We start from the raw sequence: 15,999 nt of genomic DNA, 5'->3' as shown, positions 1-15,999 counted from the left end.
GCCTACTTGGTAGTGTGTACCAGTGCTCGCCCCGTCGGCGAAAGCTAACATCACCCACGACAGAGAACGGTTGAGTGTCAAGGGCAATGAATTCCATTATCTTGGTGTTTCACCTTTGAGTTATCTCGCTGTAATTTTCTTACTCTTTCAAATGACTGCTCGACTTGTTGACTGCTCGATCCACACAGCAGACATTGTGGGCTAGGTTAGGAATGCTGTGTTGCGTGTAGCGCTATATTTTTTGTGGGGTCATTACGTCATCTACCTACGTAATAGAGGTAGGTATGTACGTCAGCTTTGACATCGGTTTTACACATCGCCGTTAAACTAGACATCAGGCCGATGTTGCCATTTTTAGCTAATATCGGCTGATTCCGATATGCTTACCGGTATATTGTGCATCCCTACTATCAACACCACAGACCTTTTTGGGTTGGASGGTTTGTATTTTGTCCTGTAGTTCATTCAATGTAATTGGAGAGGCCAGTGGGCTCTGGTAGTCTTTTTAATAGCTGATTCTAAGATTTGTAATTGATCATGTGTATGTTTTTGCTGTTTGGTCTTTGTTATAGGGCGAAAAAGAATAGAGAAGTGGGTTATCCATACATCTCCATTTTGGATAGATAGGTCTTCATGTTGTTGTATGTTTAGTGTGTTCCAGTTTTCACAGAAATTGTTAAATTCTATGGATTCTTCAATTACATTGGGCTGGTTTCTGGTTTCTTTTTTTCTTAGTGTATTTCTGTACTGTTTTAGTGTTTCACCATAGTGAAGGCGTAGGCTCAAGTCTGTGTTTTTGGTTGGACAGGTTTCTCAATTTATTTCTTAGATTTTTGCATTCTTCATCTAACCATTTGTAATTGTTGTTAATTTTCTTAGATTGTCTGCATAGAAATGTTTTGATTTGGTAGGGAAGTTGAAAGGTCAAATATACTGRTTAGGCTTTCTACTGACAAGTTTACACCTTCACTATTGCAGTGAAACGTTTTGACCCGGTAGATTTCTAGACTACTTTCCTTCCATCTATAGCATGTCTTAATAGTATGCCGTTTGTTCGGCTTTGATGTCTCATCATTCATCATTGTTCTCTTCAAGTAGACTATGTGGGGGGGGGCTGCTGTGCTGACTATTACACTCTGACAATGGGAGAGGGAGGAGGGGAAGATAAACTGAAGAGAACAGACTGTTTCACTTTTGTATCGAGACTCCAGTCATAACATTCTGTTTGTACAACTGTAAGACATATTAAACGTATTCAATCACCAGTTAAATTACTTTCATGAAGCTACTGTTCAAATGTTATGCTGTGAACTTCATGAATGCGCCTGTGTCACAGCCATCGTCAAGGTCATTCACCTTCTAAATAGGTACATCGTTTTCCAATATCAAATTACTTCAAATCAAAAACAGTTTATTAGAAGTTGCACAGAATGAACTTGGTCCCATTACTTCAAAGTGCTCTGTCATTCCAGTCCCCTCCTGCAGGCACAGTGTTAGTATTATCAGTGTGGTTCTTCTCTCTGTTGTAGAGCATTTGGTCCCAAGTGGATAATGGGGTCACCAGACTGGAACAGCTTGCCGACTTGAATCTTTAGTTCCCCTGCTGAAACGTTCAGCAATATGACGATACTTTATACCCTCCTAACGATACTGTAGCTACTGGGACTAGCCTACATTATGAGTGACACAGGAGCCAGATCCGACTCTGTACGCWGTAATCACCCACAGCTTGATTGAACACCTGACCTCATGAAGTCCTGGAGCTGGAAGATGGGATTTAGCCTTTCCTAGAGGCTGCCTGTGGATTAAGTCATGATGCAGTTGTGTGGCGATAGGAAGAGGAGACGCCACACCACAGCAGCTCCCTACTGATCAGAGCAGCACCAGCTATAATCCTGCAGATGTTATTTCCTGGTCGGCTCTCCCTTATTATACAGTGTATGTCTATTCTCTACAYTTAGATATTTAGATCTGAATTGACTGACCTTAATAAGAATGTCACGTTGCCAATCACAACGAAAAGGTAAGGCAAGGATGAAATGTAAACTGAACATTTTGTGTAAATTGAAATCTCGTTACACTGCTCTCCTTAAATGTCGGTCAATGAGAATAGCCTCAATGGATCTGGTTGCGTAATGTAGGAGTTGAACCTAAGCAGCAAAGGAAAGAAGWGGGTTATCCGCTTGGAGACTAGTGTTCCCTTGCCTGTGGCAGGATCTAGTCACAGAGCACCTAAAGATCCTGGGACTAAACACCTCCGTCTGCAACTGGATCCTGGACTTTCTGATGGGCCTCCCCAGGTGGTGAGGGTAGGTAGCAACACATCTGCCACGCTGTTCTCACACACCGGAGCCCTCAGGGGTGCGTGCTCAGTCCCCTCCTGTACTCCCGGTTCACCCACGGCTGCATGGCCAGGCACGACTCCAACACCATCATTAAGTTTCTAGACGACACAACAGTGTAAGAGGTCAGAGACCTGGCCGGGTGGTGTTAGAATAACAACCTATCCCTCAACGTAATCAAGATAAAGGAGATGATTGTGGCCTACAGGAAAAGGAGGACCTAGCACGCCCCCATTCTCATTGATGGGGCTGTAGTAGAGCAGGTTGAGAGCTTCAAGTTCCTTTCTGTCCACACCACCAACAAACTATAATGGTCTAAACACACCAAGACAGTCGTGAAGAGGGCACGACAAAACCTATTCCCCCTCAGGAAGCTAAAAAGATTTGGCATGGGTCCTGAGATTTTTATTTTTTATTTTATTTATTTCACCTTTATTTAACCAGGTAGGCTAGTTGAGAACAAGTTCTCATTTGCAACTGCGACCTGGCCAAGATAAAGCATAGCAGTGTGACAGACAACACAGAGTTACACATGGAGTAAACATAAACAAGTCAATAACATGGTAGAAAGAAAGAGAATCTATATACAATGTGTGCAAAAGGCATGAGGTAGGCAATAAATCGAATAATTACAATTTAGCAGATTAACACTGGAGTGATAAATCATCAGATGATCATGTGCAAGAAGAGATACTGGTGTGCAAAAGAGCAAGAAAAAGTAAATAAAAGCAGTATGGGGGTGAGGTAGGTAAATTGGGTGGGTAGTTTACAGATGGACTAGTACAGCTGCAGCGATCGGTTAGCTGCTCGGATAGCAGATTTTAAAGTTGTTGAGGGAGATAAAAGTCTCCAACTTCAGAGATTTTTGCAATTCGTTCCAGTCGCAGGCAGCAGAGAACTGGAAGGAAAGCGTCCAAATGAGGTTTTAGCTTTAGGGATGATCAGTGAGATACCCTGCTGGAGCGCGTGCTGCGGGTGGGTGTAGCCATCGTGACCAGTGAACTGAGATAAGGCGGCACTTTACCTAGCATAGCCTTGTAGATGACCTGGAGCCAGTGGGTCTGACGACGAACATGTAGCGAGGGCCAGCCGACTAGGGCATACAGGTCGCAGTGGTGGGTTGTATAAGGTGCTTTAGTAACAAAACGAATGGCACTGTGATAAACTGCATCCAGTTTGCTGAGTAGAGTGTTGGAAGCTATTTTGTAGAGACATCGCCGAAGTCGAGGATCGGTAGGATAGTCAGTTTTACTAGGGTAAGTTTGGCGGCGTGAGTGAAGGAGGCTTTGTTGCGGAATTGAAAGCCGATTCTTGATTTGATTTTGGATTGGAGATGTTTGATATGAGTCTGGAAGGAGAGTTTGCAGTCTAGCCAGACACCTAGGTACTTATGATGTCCACATATTCTAGGTCGGAACCGTCCAGGGTGGTGATGCTAGTCGGGCGTGCGGGTGCAGGCAGCGAACGGTTGAAAAGCATGCATTTGGTTTACTAGCGTTTAAGAGCAGTTGGAGGCCACGGAAGGAGTGTTGTATGGCATTGAAGCTCGTTTGGAGGTTAGATAGCACAGTGTCCAAGGAAGGGCCGGAAGTATATAGAATGGTGTCGTCTGCGTAGAGGTGGATCAGGGAATCGCCGCAGCAAGAGCAACATCATTGATGTATACAGAGAAAAGAGTCGGCCCGAGAATTGACCCTGTGGTACCCCCATAGAGACTGCCAGAGGACCGGACAACATCCCTCCGATTTGACACACTGAACTCTGTCTGCAAAGTAGTTGGTGAACCAGGCAAGGCAGTCATTAGAAAAACCGAGGCTACTGAGTCTGCCGATAAGAATATGGTGATTGACAGAGTCGAAAGCCTTGGCCAGGTCGATGAAGACGGCTGCACAGTAATGTCTTTTATCGATGGCGGTTATGATATCGTTTAGTACCTTGAGCGTGGCTGAGGTGCACCCGTGACCGGCTCAGAAACCGGATTGCACAGCGGAGAAGGTACGGTGGGATTCGAGATGGTCAGTGATCTGTTTGTTGACTTGGCTTTCGAAGACCTTAGATAGGCAGGGCAGGATGGATATAGGTCTGTAACAGTTTGGGTCCAGGGTGTCTCCCCCTTTGAAGAGGGGATGACCGCGGCAGCTTTCCAATCCTTGGGGATCTCAGATGATACGAAGGAGAGGTTGAACAGGCTGGTAATAGGGGGTGCGACAATGGCGGCGGACAGTTTCAGAAATAGGGGGTCCAGATTGTCAAGCCCAGCTGATTTGTATGGGTCCAGGTTTTCCAGCTCTTTCAGAACATCTGCTATCTGGATTTGGGTAAAGGAGAAGCTGGGGAGGCTTGGGCGAGTAGCAGCGGGGGGGGCGGGGCTGTTGGCCAAGGTTGGAGTCGCCAGGAGGAAGGCATGGCCAGCCATTGAGAAATGCTTGTTGAAGTCTTCGATTATCACGGATTTATCGGTGGTGACCGTGTTACCTAGCTTCAGTGCAGTGGGCAGCTGGGGGAGGTGCTCTTGTTCTCCATGGACTTTACAGTATCCCAGAACTTTTTGGAGTTAGAGCTACAGGATGCGAATTTCTGCTTGAAAAAGCTGGCCTTTGCTTTCCTGACTGACTGCGTGTATTGGTTCCTGACTTCCCTGAACAGTTGCATATCGCGGGGGCTCTTCGATGCTATTGCAGTTCGCCACAGGATGTTTTTGTGCTGGTCGAGGGCAGTCAGATCTGGAGTGAACCAAGGGCTATATCTGTTCTTGGTTCTGCATTTTTTGAACGGAGCATGCTTGTCTAATATGGTGAGGAAGTAACATTTAAAGAATGACCAGGCATCCTCAACTGACGGGATGAGGTCAATATCCTTCCAGGGTACCCGGGCCAGGTCGATTAGAAAGGCCTGCTCGCAGAAGTGTTTTAGGGAGCGTTTGACAGTGATGAGGGGTGGTCGTTTGACCGCGGACCCGTGGCGGATACAGGCAATGAGGCAGTGATCGCTGAGATCTTGATTGAAGACAGCAGAGGTGTATTTGGGGGCAGGTTGGTCAGGATAATGTCTATTAGGGTGCCCATGTTTACGGATTTGGGGTTGTACCTGGTGGGTTCCTTGATGATTTGTGTGAGATTGAGGGCATCAAGCTTGGATTGTAGGACTGCCGGGGTGTTAAGCATATCCCAGTTTAGGTCACCTAACAGAACAAACTCTGAAGCTAGATGGGGAGCGATCAATTCACAGATGGTGTCCAGGGCACAGCTGGGAGCTGAGGGGGGTCGGTAGCAGGCGGCAACAGTAGAGAGACTTATTTCTGGAGAGATTAATTTTTAAAATTAGAAGTTCGAACTGTTTGGGCATAGACTGGAAAGTATGACAGAACTTTGCAGGCTATCTCTGCAGTAGATTGCAACTCCTCCCCCTTTGGCAGTTCTATCTTGACGGAAAGTGTTATAGTTGGGTATGGAAATCTCAGAATTTTTGGTGGCCTTCCTAAGCCAGGATTCGGACACGGCAAGGACATCAGGATTGGCAGAGTGTGCTAAAGCGGTGAGTAAGGCAAACTTAGGGAGGAGGCTTCTGATGTTGACATGCATGAGGCCAAGGCTTTTCGATCACAGAAGTCAACAATGAGGGTGACTGGGGACATGCAGGGCCTGGGTTTACCTCCACATCACCCGAGGAACAGAGGAGTAGTAGGATGAGGGTGCGGCTAAAGGCTATCAAAACTGGTCGCCTAGAGCGTTGGGGACAAAGAATAAAAGGAGCAGATTATGGGCGTGGTAGAATAGATTCTGGGCATAATGTGCAGACAGGGGTATGGAGGGGCGCGGGTACAGCGGAGGCAGCCCAGGCACTGGGTGATGATAAGAGAGGTTGTATCTCTGGACATGCTGGTCTCAATGGGTGAGGTCACCGCATGTGTGGGGGGTGGGACAAAGGGGTATCAGAGGTACGGAGAGTGGAACTACAGGGTCCATTGCAAACCAAAACAATGATAATGATAGCTAGCCTGAACAACAGTATGCAAGGCATATTGATATTTGAGAGAGACATACAATAAGGCATAAAGTGATTGCAGGTCTTGATTGGGAGAGCTAGCTAAAACAACAGGTAAGATAACAGCAGCAATAACAGGGTGCTAGTCTAACACAGCAACAACAGGTAAAAATGGCGACGACTAGGCAGAGAGGGTCGGATTAACTACACACCAGATCCTGAGTTAAAGCACAGAGCCGACAGATAAAACACAAATAAACAGAATGGAGTACCGTGAATTAATGGACAGTCAAGCATGCATCAGCTATGTAGCCAAGTGATCATAGTGTCCAGGGGCAGCCGTAGATGGAGCAGAGAGGCCTCCACTAAGCTAGCACGCGGCGTTTAAAGTTAGTAGCCCGGGGGGTGGTCTGCTCAGACGGAGGGGGTCTGCTCAGACGTGTTCGTGTCGACAGAGAATCCAGAGAATCCAAGCCGAATGGCGAAAGAGAGGTTGTGAATTGTAGAATTGTGTTTGCTAACTGGTGCTAGCTTCGTGGCAGTGGCGCTAACTGCGCTAGCTGGTAGACCTCTTCGGCTAGCCGGCAGATGGGCCTAGCTCGAGGCTAGCTCAAGGCTAACTGGTGCTTGCTTCGGGACAGAGGTGTTAGCCAGTAGTAGCCACTCGGTTGCAGCTAGCTAGCTGTGATAATACGGTGTAATTGTCCAGAGCTTGCGTCAGGAATCCGGTGATGTGGTAGAGAAAAAGCAGTCCTATATGTTCTGGGTTGATATCGCGCCTTGCAGACTGGCAGGTATTGGCCCGGTATTGAAGCTGGCTGTGTCCGAGTTAAGGGCGAAGACCGCAGCAGTGGCTAACTGACTACTAGCTAGTAGCTAGTTATCTGGCTAGCTTCTGATTGGGGTTACGGTTCTAAAGTATATAAAAAAAATAGCAGGTCCGTACCACATTGGGTGAGGCGGAATGTAGGAATGTATATTCAGTTCCTAGATGGAAAGTGAAATTAAAATAAATACGAAATGTATACGAAATGTATACGAAAAATACGAATACTATTTACACGGGACAAGACAGGACAAAGACACATCCGACTGCTACGCCATCTTGGATCCTCAAAAGGTTCTACAGCTGCAACATCGAGAGCATCCTAACTGGTTGCATCACTGCCTGGTACGGCAACTGCTCGGCCTCTGACCACAAGACACTACAGAGGGTAGTGCGTACGGCCCAGTACATCACTGGGGCTAAGCTGCCTACCACCCAGGACCTCTACACCAGGCATCAGAGGAAGGCCCAAAYAATTGTCAAAGACCCCAGCCACCCCAGTCATAGACTGTTCTCTCTGCTACCGCATGGCAAGCGGTACCGGAGCACTTAGTCTAGGACCAAAAGGCTTCTCAACAGCTTTTACCCCCAAGCCATAAGACTCCTGAACAGGTAATCAAATAGCTACCCGGACTATTTGCATTGTAATCTTTTATTTTTATTGGCAAGTCTGAGATGAGGCCTTTTCTTTGCAACTCTGCCTAGAAGGCCAGCATCCCGGAGTCGCCTCTTCACTGTTGACGTTGAGACTGGTGTTTTGCGGGTACTATTTAATGAAGCTGCCAGTTGAGGACTTGTGAGGCATCTGTTTCTCAAACTAGTCACTCTAATGTACTTGTCCTCTTGCTCAGTTGTGCACCGGGGCCTCCAGCTCATCTTTCTATTCTGGTTAGAGCCAGTTTGCGCTGTTCAATTGGCAATTTCTCGCATGGAATAGCCTTCATTTCTCAGAACAAGAATAGACTGACGAGTTTCAGAAGAAAGTGCTTTGTTTCTGGCCATTTTGAGCATGTAATCGAACCAACAAATGCTGACGCTCCAGATACTRAACTAGTCTAAAGAAGGCCAGTTGTATTGCTTCTTTAATCAGAACAACAGTTTTCAACTGTGCTAACATAATAGCAAAAGGGTTTTCTAATGATCAATTAGCCTTTTAAAATTATAAACTTGGATTAGCTAACACAACGTGCCATTGGAACACAGAAATGATGGTTGCTGATAATGGGCCTCTGTACGCCTATGTAGATATTCCATTAAAAATCTGTTGTTTCCAGCTACAATAGTCATTTACAACATTAACAATGTCTACACTGTATATCTGATCAATGTTTTTTTATTAACATTTTTTTAAATTTTCTTTCAAAGTGACCCCAAACTTTTGAACGGTAGTGTACATGTACATATTACCTCAATTAGCCCAACTAACCGGTGCCCCCACACCTGTATATAGCCTCGCTACTGTTATTTTCACTGTCATTTCACAGTTTTTTTGTATTTCTTTACTTATCTATTGTTTACCTAATACCTATTTTTTACTTTCAAATTGCACTGTTGGTTAGGGCTTGTAAGTAACCATTTCACTGTAAGGTCTACACCTTGTATTCGGTGCACGTGACAATTAAACTTTGATTTGATTTGAGGTGGAGTTGTGTTCCTGTGTGACGGAATCTAAGTAGGTACGAGGAGACCTTCTGTTGTGTTCAGGGTAATGGCTTCATTTACGTACTGCAACCTCTTGAGTACCCTGACCTGTTTTGAGTACTTGTACCTCCTATGAGTAGTGGCAGCATTGCTTCATATTTGAACGTTTAAAAGACTCTGTTTTTCTTCACACACCTTTCATGTAAAGGTTTGACGGTTACCAGAGATCTCAGTTCCTACAACGCCCATTATTGCCGCCTTGTCTGTATTCACAGGCTCCCTGTCGCTCTCTCTGTCCACCCCCTGAGCCTGAAGGTTGTCAGCTGGTCAGGTAGGATCACTTATTGCAGTGTAGCAGCCCGGAGAGTTGACAGTTTGCTCAACAACCTAGCCGAGGTGAATGCTAATGCAGAAACCCTGAGCTGCATTGTTCAAGATAACAGCCGAACGTTGCCTTTCAACGCATCACTCGGATTAGCATGTAGCCTGTCCGTGATGCATATGTGTGTGTAAGAGAGAGTACGGTATGCAAGTTCTTTCCTTTGGCAAGAAAAAGTTCATTTTCAGATTTTTTTTATGTCCTCGTTTTCATGACTTTTCTATTTCGTATTTTTTGTTGTCTATTGAATAGTTAATAGGGCTGTAATACTCAGTCACCCAGGAGGGGTTGCCCTGGGTTACATTATACCTAACTCATCACCCATTGGATAGTTTTCTTAAAGGTCTAATGCAGGCGTTTTTATCTCAACATCAAATAATTTCTGGGTAAGAATTAAATACCTTACTGTGATTGTTTTCAAWTAAAATGGCCCAAAATAAACAAATTGCTTCTTAGCTTGAGAAATTGCTCTTTGCTGAAACTCTGTTCTCACACTGTTTTCAAGAAAATCTCAAGTACTCGGTCTGCATCAGTGATGGAATGTTTAACAAATGAAAGCAATATTAAGCATAAGTATGTTTTCTAACTTTCCCCATCCTTTGTTTTAGTTATTTAGAAGCCTGTGAATATCCTCTGTAAATAGGTCAGTTTTTAAAGTCTCTCCCTCCCTACTGTTGCTGTGAGGAGCAGCCAGCCTGGCTGCGGGCAGCCATCTTGCTGGTCACGGCTGGCTGCTCTGGAACACTCTACTGAGCTGTGTGACAGCGTGTGGACGAGGGGGTCCCAGGGCACCAAAAAAAGCTATTTCATTGTGTGTCTGGGTCTGCTAACTCCTCCTATTCTAACACCCTCTTCTCTTTACACACACAGCCTGCCTTTACAGACGAGGAGATTTGACTTGCATGAGGTCTTGGCCTGCGCTTCTGCATTTAAGTGTTTGTGTGTGTTACGGTGTGTGTGTTTAATGCCCATGCTAATGCAGGTTTGTCTCAGTCTTAGGATCATACTGAACATGACAATCCAGGGGATACATTGTGTGGGCCAGTTAGAGTAGACCCACAGATGGGAGGGGATAGAGAGAGAAGAAGAAAGAGAGCGGGAGGGCGACGCATAGACAGAGACTGAGAAGAAAGGGTAGTCATCTAACAGCCCACTTCACTTTTGCTTCATTTTTTGTCCTGCTCCCCACGGATCCCATGGCCACTATGAAGCCAGCTTTTGTGAGTATATTGATTCTCTTTACACAGTGTCTTTCAATTTTCCATTCATAGAAATTATTTTGTAGCCTACCTCTTTTTTTTTCATTAATATTAATAATATTGTAACATTTTCTTTTCCATCTTAACTAAGCCAAGGATGTTTTCCTACTTTAGCCAACCTCATTGATCAAGYCTTCTGCCTAATCTACTGTGGCATTTTTAAACTCCACAGGCTGTTTTTTGAGAGTATATCAATGTTGCTATGATCTTTTTCTGTATCTGTTAGCACTCTGTTTGTTTGGAGAGGGTTAAGCTCTTTTCACAGATTCTCCCTCTGAGAGAGGAGATGGCTAGAGACCCTGTAGAAATAAGAGCGGTAAATCCCCATGCTGTGGGTTAGGACCTGCTGCTGGAATCAAACCAAACTCTGTGTGGTGTGTCATCGCCTGGGGTGACCAATGGAGGGTCACTCTGGGGCATTTGGTGAAGACTATTGATTGTGCTGTGTACCAGTGTCAGTGTAGATCCCGTGGCACCTGTTCAAAGGGTGTTGTGTTAGTGTTTAGGCCCTTTGAATGGCCTCTCCAGGCCCTGCTCTCGGTGCTAGCTTGCCAATGTGAGGCTCGGCTCCTTGGTCTGGGCACGCTTTCCATGTGGAAGACCTTTATTTTACCTCCAACACACTCTGCCAGCTGGCCCTGGGTCTCGGTGCCTAAGGGCTCTCTCTGTCTTTGTCTCTCTCTCTATCACTCTCTCTCCATTTCCATCTCCCTCCATCTTTCTGAATTTTTTATCTACATCACTCTGACCCCAACCCCACCTGGTAGCTAACCCACTCCCTCCTCAGCTGTTGACCTTTAACACCCCCCTGACCTCTGACCTCTTCTCATCCTATCAGGTTGATGGTGCCCATAGACACTAGAGCCCCTCTCACAATGGATGTGTCTCTAGGACCTATATATGGATTAAAACCTTCTCTCTTGTCTCAGCTCTGTGTTTGGTTATGAGTATCTATCCCAGTGAGAAGCTTCCTTGGCTGTGTATGTAGGCCTATAGGCCGTACCTTGAGGAACCACCAGGCCGTTATATCCTCTGCTCAGATCAGGATGTATTTACTTAGTCTCACAGTATATTAGACCTGTCTGTCACAGCCAGCCAACTGCAGCCTTGAAAGCTGATTCTTATGTTGGATGAGGGGTGCCAAAATATCAAGGTTGAATGGTGCTAGCACTGCATTGTGTGTGTGTGTGTGTGTGTGTGTGTGTGTGTGTGTGTGTGTGTGTGTGTGTGTGTGTGTGTGTGTGTGTGTGTTGTGTGTGTGTGTGTGTGTGTGTGTGTGTGTGTGTGTGTGTGTGTGTGTGTGTGTGTGTGTGTGTGTGTCGGAGCACAGCTTGGTGTGTGTGTATACAGCTGTGTGATGTACAGTAATCAATCATTTCTTCCTATTGGCACCTTTCGGGTCCCATGTGCTCTAAGGAGGTGTATTCAGGGTATTGTCCTGAGTCACAGGCTGGTAGACCATTACAGAGAGGTACAGGGTTTGGCAGTCAGGTTCTGGAGGGGGAGATAGAATCCAGACATCTCCTCCATGAAAGAATGTAGCATAACATTACTCTAGCATTACTCTCTTTCCCCTGAGAGCCACAGCTCCTAGCCAGATTACCAGACAGCAGCGTATAGCACAGCCACTCAGACAGACAGAGGATGCTGGCTGGGCTGTATTGTCCAAAACTGCTCATTACTGGGAACTGATGACACTCAAGGGTTTTATTCTGCAGGCAAACAGAGAGCCTATAGATCTGAATGAAGCCACAGTCCTGGCATCTTTATCTGGGCAGGCCACACTTAGAGCTTTGTGTAACCACTTTACAGGAGACCTAGCATTCCTCCACAGGGTGATAATTGTCCCAACTCATCAATCTCTCCGTTTAATTGCAACATCAGGTTTGGAAGGGAAGCAATGCAATGTCATTTATGGACACTAGAGTGAGCTAAATTATATTTTACATAAGCTATAAATAGATATTTAGATAATAATGTCCTCATCCTATGAGAATACCAGTATTCAGGAAGGTATCCTTATTGACCTTTTTGTCTTTTATTCAGCATGATTTATGGTTAGGACATCCATTGTTCTCAAATWATTTTATTTCCTTCTCATTCCCAACGCTCCTCCACCCCGAGAGAGTTCTATATAATAAACCTGTCCTGTTTGAAAAGAAACATCCCTGCTCATGAGTGTCTAACACACATTCTGAAAGTATTCAGACCCCTTTTTCCAAATGTTACAGCCTTATTCTAAAATTGATTAAATTAAAAACAATCCTCAGCAATCTAAACACAATACCCCATAATGACAAATGAAAACAGGTTTTTAGAAAACATAAATACCTTATTTACGTAAGTATTCAGACCCCTTGCTATGAGACTCGAAATTGAGATCAGGTGCAACCTGTTTCCATTGATCATCKTTGAGATGTTTCTACAACTTGATTGGAGTCCAGCTTTGGTAAATTCAATTGATTGAACAAAACATTTCTGAAGAACACAGTGGCCTCCATCATTCTTAAATGTAAGAAGTTTGGAACCACCAAGACTCTTCCTAGAGCTGTCCGCCCGGCCAAACTGAGCAATCGGAGGAGACGGGCCTTGGTCAGGGAGGTGACCAAGAACCCGATGGTCACTCTGACAGAGCTCCAGAGTTCCTCTGTGGAGATGGGAGAATCTTCCAGAAGGACAACCATCTCTGCAGCACTCTTGGAGTTTGCCAAAAGGCACCTAAAGACTCTTAGACCATGAGAAACAAGATTCTCTGGTCTGATGAAACCAAGATTGAACTTTTTGTCCTGAATGCTAAGTGTCACATCTGGAGGAAACCTGGCACCATTCCTACGGTGAAGCATGGTGGTGGCAGCATCATGCTGTAGGGATGTTTTTCAGCGGAAGGGACTGGGAGACTAGTCAAGATCGAGGCAAAGATGAACGGAGCAAAGTACAGAGAGATCCTTGATGAAAACCTGCTCCACAGTGCTCAGGACCTCAGACCGGGGCGAAGGTTCACCTTCCAACAGGACAACGACCATAAGCACACAGCCAAGACAATGCATGAGTGGCTTTGGGACAAGTCTGAATGTCCTTGAGTGGCCCAGCCAGAGTCCAGACTTGAACCCGATCGAACATCTCTGGAGAGACATGAAAATAGCTGTGCAGCAACGCTCCCCATCCAACCTGACAGAGCTTGAGAGGATCTGCAGAGAAGAATGGGAGAAACTCCCCAACTATAGGTGTGTCAAGCGTGTAGCGTCATACCCAAGAAGACTCAAGGCTGTAATCGCTCCCAATGCACTTCAACAAAGTACTGATTAAAGGGTCTGAATTCTTATAGAAATGTGATATTTCCGTTTTTGTGTGTAGATTGATGAGGGTAAATAAAACAATTTTTAATACATTTTAGAATACGGCTGTAACGTAACAAAATGTGGAAAAAGTCAAGGGGTCTGAATACTTTTCGAAGGCACTGTACATAGCCTATCTATCTATAATGGGGGAGGGATCTGTCATTCCATGGTGTTTTCATTGTAAAGAGAACAGTGCCAGTGCCATGGAGGGGACTAGTTAATGAGGAGGGAGGGGCAGAGAGAAAAGAGTGGGATCAAAAAGCTCAGTGAACCCCCCTATTCCACAGATGGTTCAGGCTAAACCCTCTTGTCCCCTTTCTTTTGAGCATGCATGTGCCTCATCCGTAGTGAGCACACAGAGAGGAGAGACAGTATGGAGGCTGCCAGTTAAGAACGATATGGAGAACCAGCAGATGGTGATGGGAAAGGTAGTTTAGTCACATCTGTTTCAAATTAGGCTACCTGAATGAGTCAGCCAGCGTGCCAGCCAGCTTGTCGCTTGCTGTCATAGAAGTCCCATTTGCAACCTGCCGCATGTTTTTACAGATTAAAATGTGTTTATGCTTGTTATGCTATGTTCATTTCTGTTGGTGAGCAAGTTTCAAGTTATTGTCACGTGCACAAGTACAGTGAAATGCSTTTCTTACAAGCTCTTTCCCAACAATGCGGTAATCAATATCAGTAGTACTATAAAGTAGAACAAAAACACGAGAAATAAAAACAAGAAAAACACAAGTAAGTAAGCTACACTGCTCAAAAAAATAAAGGGAACACTAAAATAACACATCCTAGATCTGAATGAATGAAATATTCTTATTAAATACTTTTTTCTTTACATAGTTGAATGTGCTGACAACAAAATCACACAAAAATGATCAATGTAAATCAAATTTATCAACCCATGGAGGTCTGGATTTGGAGTCACACTCAAAATTAAAGTGGAAAACCACACTACAGGCTGATCCAACTTTGATGTAATGTCCTTAAAAGCAAGTCAAAATGAGGCTCAGTAGTGTGTGTGGCCTCCACGTGCCTGTATGACCTCCCTACAACGCCTGGGCATGCTCCTGATGAGGTGGCGGATGGTCTCCTGAGGGATCTCCTCCCAGACCTGGACTAAAGCATCCGCCAACTCCTGGACAGTCTGTGGTGAACGTGGCGTTGGTGGATGGAGCGAGACATATGTCCCAGATGTGCTCAATTGGATTCAGGTCTGGGGAACGGGCGGGCCAGTCCATAGCATCAATGCCTTCCTCTTGCAGGAACTGCTGACACACTCCAGCACCACATGAGGTCTAGCATTGTCTTGCATTAGGCGGAACCCAGGGCCAACCGCACCAGCATATGGTCTCACAAGGGGTCTGAGGATCTCATCTCGGTACCTAATGGCAGTCAGGCTACCTCTGGCGAGCACATGGAGGGCTGTGCGGCCCCCCAAAGAATGCCACCCCACACCATGACTGACACACCGCCAAACCGGTCATGCTGGAGGATGTTGCAGGCAGCAGAACGTTCTGTCACGTCTGTCACATGTGCTCATGTGCTCAGTGTGAACCTGCTTTCATCTGTGAAGAGCACAGGGCGCCAGTGGCGAATTTGCCAATCTTGGTGTTCTCTGGCAAATGCCAAACGTCCTGCACGGTGTTGGGCTGTAAGCACAACCCCACCTGTGGACGTCGGGCCCTCATACCACCCTCATGGAGTCTGTTTCTGACCGTTTGAGCAGACACATGCCAATTTGTGGCCTGCTGGAGGTCATTTTGCAGGGCTCTGGCAGTGCTCCTCCTTGCACAAAGGCGGAGGTAGCGGTCCTGCTGCTTGGTTGTTGCCCTCCTACGGCCTCCTCCACGTCTCCTGATGTACTGGCCTGTCTCCTGGTAGCGCCTCCATGCTCTGGACACTACGCTGACAGACACAGCAAACCTTCTTGCCACAGCTCGCATTGATGTGCCATCCTGGATGAGCTGCACTACCTGAGCCACTTGTGTGGGTTGTAGACTCCGTCTCATGCTACCACTAGAGTGAAAGCACGCCAGCATTCAAGTGACCAAAACATCAGCCAGGAAGCATAGGAACTGAGAAGTGGTCTGTGGTCACCACCTGCAAAACCACTCCTTTATTGGGGGTGTCTTGCTAATTGCCTATAATTTCCACCTGTTGTCTATTCCATTTGCACAACAGCATGTGAAATTTATTGTCAATCAGCTGTTGCTTCCTAAGTGGACAGTTT

General features: G+C 45.7%; 1 protein-coding gene across 7 annotated transcripts in view; it reads left to right on the top strand.

Moving 5' to 3' along the window:
* LOC111966582 (ankyrin repeat and SAM domain-containing protein 1A) overlaps window positions 1–15,999 on the top strand; it is a 118,541-nt gene that overhangs the window by 71,996 nt on the left and 30,546 nt on the right. The window lies entirely within an intron of this gene.

The sequence above is a fragment of the Salvelinus sp. IW2-2015 genome, linkage group LG7 (genome assembly GCF_002910315.2).
Source record: "Salvelinus sp. IW2-2015 linkage group LG7, ASM291031v2, whole genome shotgun sequence".
NCBI classification, from domain to species: domain Eukaryota; kingdom Metazoa; phylum Chordata; class Actinopteri; order Salmoniformes; family Salmonidae; genus Salvelinus; species Salvelinus sp. IW2-2015.
Note: the sequence above shows the minus strand (reverse complement) of the source record. Positions and strands in the feature narration are given on the sequence as shown.